Below are 8,057 nucleotides of genomic sequence, written 5' to 3'. Positions count from 1 at the left end.
ATGTCCTTACGGCGGGTCTCTAAACGTCATCTCTGGCAGCCATCTTGTCACAGGCAAGCTTTCTGGCGCCCCTTCTGTGGTACCTGATGTAAGATGAGTGAATCTGCCACGAACACCCAATACTCTTATCTTCGCTGAAATCTTGACGGATTTACAAACAGTTTGTTTCCTTACAAAGTTATTTTAACGTGGCTAATAATTCTGGATGCTTTGAACATGTGTGATTTTTTTTTCTTTTATTCATAAATGTATGTGTCATAACTACAATCTCTGACGTTTATAACAACCCAAACCGTTTGGAAAATCGGTAGGAATGGCAAGTTATGGTTATATTAAAAAGTACAATTGCACCATTAAAACAATGTTTAGAAGTACGAGCTGAACTGTGCCAAGAATGCCGCCAGGTGGCGGACGTCGACCTCCATTTGGCCAGCCAGCGCGGAACGAACATCTACTTTATATGTATAATTATGGTAACAACCCAACAACAAACTCCAATCAGTAACAACCCTCCAACACTAACCAACCAGGTAACATCCCCCAACCAGGTACGTAACCCCCACATTTTGTCAGACGGCAAACCTGGTGGCCCCTCAAGGTAACCAGATCCCTGGAGTTGTTGTCACTCAGCACAGATGCCTTGTTCTATTTCTGGACTTTTTAAACTCCTTTAATGGAATTGACTCATCAGATTCAGGTTTTAAATTCTCCTGCAGAAGACCTGATGTTTTACTTTCTGCCTGACGCTTGAATCCTTTATTCCTTTATTCCAATAAAATTGAATTCAATTGAATTGATTCCTCCTCATCAAAAAACAACTTCATTGATACTACAAACATTCACCACAGAAAACCAAACCACAGTACAATAAGTGAAGTTCCATGATATCGCCAATGAACCATGGTGGGAAAATAAAAAACAAACAACATAAACACATAACCCGGTAAGTAACATTTTTTATAGCAGGTTATCAGCCAAATGCTGCCAGATGGCAGGAAGTGGATCTACGATTTTGTTCCCTGCAGGTTTCACCCGTTTTTCATCATGACGGTGGGGCTGCGTCCGCTGGAGAAACGAGGAAGACTTACGAGGTCCTTCAAAGACCCTGCTGGAACCCGGTGATTCGAAGAACCGCCATGGAGGATACAAAACCATCAGATCAAACACAAGACTGACCTAAACTCTGAAAACCCTGCAGGTTACCAACAACACAGACGACTCCCAATGTTTACAAGGAAACTGCAAAAACTATAAAACTGCCCAGAATCCAGAATTCACAGGGATTGATTGAACTACAGTCAACCTCAACGCTCTGGTTTTCTGGGTTTCTGTTTTTCAGGGTGGAGATGATTCTGGAATCCGAACTATTGTCCTGAAGCTCTCGGTTCGGACGGGACGGAGCATCCGTGGATTCTGTCTCCCGCCGCACTCAGCCGTTGGGAAGAACGCCGGCGGCATTTGAAAACCCTCTCCATTGAAAGTATCAATCACTGTCCTGTCCTGTTGAAAAACTGTTTGTATATTTACTACTTATAGATTGGTAAACTATATTAACTTATTATAATTACACTATGTTGTTATATATATTAATATATATTATATATATATTAAACTATGTTAAGTATAATATATATTAACTATATATAGTATAATAATATATTAAACTATATATAGTATATATATATTAATATATTTTAGAGTGAAGCAAGCCAACAGCTGTTTATAAAAAAAATCATATCAACTCAAGATCCCACCTACTAGCTTTTTACCCTAAAATGCCATGAAAATCATCTGTACAGAACTGACTACTGAACTACAGAATGAGAATGGGTGCGTTCAGGGACACTCCAAAAGCCCAGGGGAGAACACTCTCAGGCTGTCTTTATTTAGATATTTCCATCATGCCTCAGGAGCCTGAAGTGAGCATGTTCAGTGAAAATGCAAGTGTTTACGTAAATGTGAGTCTGCCTGTGGTCCTGCTGGAACTCTTATGAAGCCTCAAAAACCTCCTCTTCATATTCAAATTCAACACTAAACCGGACTGAACCGGACGCTGAACAAGTCTTAATAATATTTATAATTCGATAAATCTAAATCTACATATTATATATTGTGTACATATTATTATTATATATATCCAATATATATATTATTTACTATAAATGTGTATTGTACAACAGTTTATGTGTGTTAGTGAACCCTAAGTCAGGACTGTCAGGCTGCTTTCCTTCCTAACTGAAACAGGTCCTGATGTTGGGTTTACGAACCGTCACCTACCTCTGACCCTCCTGTGCGCTGCCAGGTCTGGAACCTCCTTGGACGGGACCTGAAGGGGGAAGTACTTACGCTCCTGAGACATGACGGGAAGGAAGAGCAGAAGCAGCTGATCCGATGACCAACTTCCTGTTTGATAAAGCCCGTTTCCCCCCTGCTGCTGGCCCGTCCGGCATGGCCCGCGACTGGCCCGACGGCCGCGGCTCTGGTCAGTACCTGTAACTACCTGACCGTCCGACTGTCCTGTAACCTGACCTCTGAACTGACTCCACTGAACCCATAACACTGACCTCCACCTGCCTCCTAACCTGAAACCTCTGACCTGAAACCTTCTACCTTGACCTCCTACCTGAAACCCTCCCGACCTGTCCTGTTACCCTGACCTCTGACATGACCTCCCAACCTGACCTTCCCAACATTGACCTTCTTGACCTACCTCCTACCTGACCGTCCTAACCTGAACTCCGACCCTGTCCTGTACTTGACCTCCCTACCTGACCCTCCCGACCTGTCCTCTGACCTGACCTCCTAACCTTCCTCTGGAACCTGACCTCCGACCTGAAAACCTCCAACATGACCTCTAACCTGAAACTCCCTACCTGAACCTCCTGACCTGACCTCGCTACCTTGTCCTCCTACCCTGACCTCCGACCTGAACCTCTGACTGCTGCCGGAGCACTGATGGACTTCCTGTGGTGTGTATTTAACCCTCCACCTCTCCCTGCAAGGCCACAATGAAACAAACGTTCCTGGTGTGGGTGAACGAGGAGGAACCACCTGCGGTGTCAAATCAGCATGCAGAAAGGAGGCAACATGAGGGAGGTCTTCAACCCGCTTCTGCACCGGACTCACCAAGGTCGACCCTGACCTCACTCCTGTTTCCCACATGACATCACCCGGACCACGTCATCAAGCTGACCAACCCTGTCTCTCTCTTTTGTTCTCTCCTCTGGCAAGATCGAGGGCTTTGTTCAAGGAGCGAGGTCATGAAGTTCATGTGAACGAACACCCTGGGCTAACGTCCTCCACCCTGTCCATCCAACCTTGGGGACTTGGACTGGAGAGCCGGAGTTCCACGTCAAACTGCCCAACGTCCAGCAAGCACGACAAGTTCGAGAGATCCTGAAGAGACTGAAGGGCTGCAGAAAGAGCACAAGGTGAGAGAGAGACAGGTAGAGAGAAGAGACAGCCAATCTGAGCTCTCCTGTGCTGTGAGAGAGAGACAGGTAGAGAGCCAGGTAGAGGGTGCAATATGGAATTAGAAATTAAAAGCCTTTTACAATTAAATGAATAATTGAATTATCTTGCTTGTTTAATTATCGTACAGTATTGAATAACGCTGGAACCGTCTTATAATCAATCCAGATTATTGATCTGTTTGACAGTAAATTAACATTCTGTTTATGAAAAGGGGTTGGACAAAAAATCAAGAAAACCACCTCTCAATAAAAGGTGGGTACCTGTCCCCTTGACATCAACTTCCTGTGTTTCTCCTGCCAGGTGGGCCGTGGACACGCGGCGGTGGGGCGGAGTCTTTTGACATCTCCAACGCCGGATCGTCCCTGGTTTTTCTCAGAGGTTGGAGCTGGTTTCCAGATGGTTGTGGACGGCCCGTCACACCTTCTGGTGGACATGGAAGAAAACGTCTTTGGAGGCCGGAGAGAGCATCGACGACCTGATGCCCGAACAGAAGTGAACTGTGGTCACTGTACACCTCTGACTCTGACCCTCTCGATCCCTCAACCCCCCTCCCAAACCCCCCTCACCTGTAAACCAAATTCAAGAAACCCCGTCCTGAGCTGCGGGACGTTTAGAGCCGCTCAGTTAGACTCAGTCTTTCCAACATGTAAGGATTTTCTATTTCCTGTCTGCAACCTGTTGGACTCATCTAACACCTGAATATTAAATAAAAGTCCTGTTGGGTGGCCCCGAATACACCTGCTTGGCTCCCCCTGTCGTCAATTAAACACACACACACTGTAACACCACACTGTAACAACAACACTGTTACACACACTGTAACACACACTGGTAACCACACACAACACTGTAACACACACAACTGTAACACACACACACGACACACTGTAAAACCACAACTGTAACACACACACTGTCACGCACACTGTTACACACTGTAACACACTGGACACACTGTTAACACAAAACCACACACAACACACTGTAACAACACACACTGTTAGAACACCAACTAAAACACACTTTTAACCACCACACTGTAAACACACTGGTACCATAACACACTTGTAATTTACACACAACACTGTAACACACACTGTTAACACACACACACTGTAACACACACACTGTACACACACACACACCTGTAACAACCACCGTAACACACACAATGTATACACACACACACTGTAACACACACACAACTGTAACACACAACTGTAAAACACACACACTGTAACCCACACACTGTAACACACACTGTTTAATCACACAACACACTTGTAAACACACACACTGTTAATACCACACACCACTTGTAAAAACACACACCTTGTAATACACCACACACTGTAACACACACACAACTGTAACACACACACACAACACCACAAATGTAACACCACACTGTAACACACACTAACACACACACTCAACACACACTGTAATACACACTGTAACCAACCTGTAACACACCATGTAAACACACACAAACCACCTGTAATCAACGTGTAATCACACTGTAACACACAACACTGTAACACACAAACACACAACTGTATACACACTGTAAATACACAACAATGTTAACACACACTTGTACAGCACAACCCACACACAGTAACAAACCAAACACTGTTAATAAACACACACACACACACTGTAATACCACACAACAGTAACACACACTGTAATCACACACACACTGTAACACACACTGTAACACCCACACACACAACTGTAAAACACACTGTAACACACACCACACCCTGTAATACACACACACACTGTAACACAACACACACTGTTAATAACACACACACACTGTTAACACACACACACTGTAATACACACAACACACAGCACAAACTGTACAACACACTGTAACCCACACACACAACACACACCACACACACACTGTAACACAACACACACAACTGTAACACAACACACACACACACTGTAACACACACAACTCTAATACACACACACACTGTAACACACACACTGTAATACACACACACCACTGTAAGCCAACCTGTAACACAAACTGTTAATACACACACACACTTGTACTACACCAAAACAGTAAACACCACACACTTGTCCTTTATTATGTATATCTATGGTTGTTACCTGATCGGGGGTTGTTACCTGGTCGGGGTTGTTACCTGGGGCAATTACCTATGTCAGTGGCAGTTATGAGGACAGTTACCCTTTTCAGGGGCAGTTACCTGGATTGTCGACCCCGGTCTGGATGACGTCGTCCAGGGTGAACCCGCTGGGTGTCTCTTTGTCCCGCAGGCTGCCGTACAGCTCTGGGGTCAGCACTTTGGCCATGTGGTTGTTGTGCTGGCTGAGGTCCGGGTACTCCTGCTCTGCGGAGTAGTTCATCTTCAGCTTGTTGTGGGTGTTTCCAAAAGGCATGGTGGCCGCTGACCTGGGAACAGTTAGAGACACACAGCCGCTTCAGACAAACAATCAATATTATTATTACTATTGTTATTGTTAATAGTATTTTATTATTATTATTACTAATAATATTGTTATTGTTAATATTATTATTCAATAATCAATAATACTACTAGTATTATTCATCATAATATAATAATAATAATTATTATTATTATTATTATTATTATTATTAATAATAACAATATTCATATTATTATTACTATAATAACAATAATGATAGCAATAATAATATATAGTTAGTATTACTATTATTTTTGTTCTTATTATTACTTTTTAATTATTATTATTAATAAAATTATGATAATAATAATAATTATTATTATTTATAGTAATATTTCTATTATTAATTTAAATATTAAGTCAACCCTTATTTAAAACACGAAAATGAAACATTATAAAGATAGTAAAGATAGTATAGTATAGTACTCAGATAGTATATACTCGAGTACTCAGATATTAAATACTCGAGTACTCAGCAGTGATGTTCTGCTGTATCAGAAGTAAAAGTACTCCACATTAATATTATTGATTATTAGTATTTATTGCTGTTCTCAGGTCAGAATCATTAAAACCCCGATCAGGACCAACCTGCGGTCCTACTGACCGTCTCGTTTCGGTCCGGTTCGGTCCGGTTCGGATCAGGGAGGCCTTTAGGGGATCAGATACTAAACCTGGACTCAGGCTGATTATGAGTGCGGGAGGCCGCCGGAGTGACGCAGCAGCAGCAGGCCGACTTTAACCCTTCAGAGAGCGGCTGCAGCACCGCGACGCCCCGGTCACCTTCAACCAACGGAACCGGGCCAGAACGAGGCCAGAACCGGGCTCAGAGCCGGGCGCAGAACCGGGCGCAGAACCGGGTTCTGGTCGTTCGGACCGACTCATCGTGAAGTGGGTCTTTATAAATCCGCAGAATGACGCTGCAGCGGCGGAATAACGGAACACTATCCGGTAATATTCCGTTAAATATCAGAAATATTCTGACCAACCGAGCATGCGCCGTTCGATTCCACAATAACATCAAATCCGTCAGTCGGTCGGATAAAAGAGATCAATAACTGATAATCGATTATCTCCTTTGTCCTCGCGCAGATGAACGCTTTCTATTAACGCCTGATTTAAGGTGGAATTATTGATTGTTTACTGATTAAAGTTCAGAGCATCGATCACCCTCACACTGCTGTTCTGTTCATTATGTTTGTTTGTTGGTTTGCATTTTAATATTAAGAGGAGAGCGCGCGCAGATCGTCGCTGCTGACTGCGCAACACCTGCAGACAGGACAGACTGCAAGGTCGTTGGGATGCAGACAGACAGACAGACAGGCAGGGGCCGATAGACAGGCTCTCTGCAGCTATATGCATGCAAACAGGCAGTAAACAGGCAGTAAGCATCAGTAAGCAGTCAGTAAGCATCAGTAAACACGCAGTAAGCAGGCAGTAAACAGGCAGTAAGCATCAGTAAACAGGCAGTAAGCAGGCAGTAAGCATCAGTAAGCAGGCAGTAAGCATCAGTAAACAGGCAGTAAGCATCAGTAAGCATCAGTAAGCAGGCAGTAAACAGGCAGTAAACAGGCAGTAAGCATCAGTAAGCAGGCAGTAAGCCGCCTGCTCCTTTGTTCTGAAACCCACCGACCCACTGCCGCCCTCTCTTTTGTCTGACCCCCCGCACAGCGCGCGCCTCTCCCCGCATCATTACCAATAACCGGATGTATTGATGAGCTGATCAGCGGCTGTGATTGGTCCGGATTAAAGGAGCTCCTACCTGTCCGTTCAGTCTGCTGGGATGTGGTCTGGAGGATCCGCTTCTGCTGCTGCTGCGGATTAAAGCGGCTCTCGGGCTTTTATACCCGCCCCCCGCTCCTCATTGGCTCCTATTTACAGTCCATTCATTCCATTGGACGGACAGCCCGAGGACGGTCACGTGCCTCTCTCTGCTGTAGCAGGTGCCGCTCTACCGCAGTGCCTCTGAGCAACTGTCTGCTGCCTTCATGGTCTGCTGGAAATTACATGTTCATACTTTACTGTCTGTAATAACAGTGGGACAGTGTCTGTGGTGAGTTCACTGTCTGTAATAACAGTGGGACAGTTCAGTGTCTGTGGTGAGTTCACTG

The sequence above is a fragment of the Morone saxatilis genome, unplaced genomic scaffold (genome assembly GCF_004916995.1).
Source record: "Morone saxatilis isolate NCDOM2014 unplaced genomic scaffold, NCSU_SB_2.0 Contig7, whole genome shotgun sequence".
NCBI classification, from domain to species: Eukaryota; Metazoa; Chordata; class Actinopteri; family Moronidae; genus Morone; species Morone saxatilis.
This window is presented reverse-complemented; position numbering follows the sequence as displayed.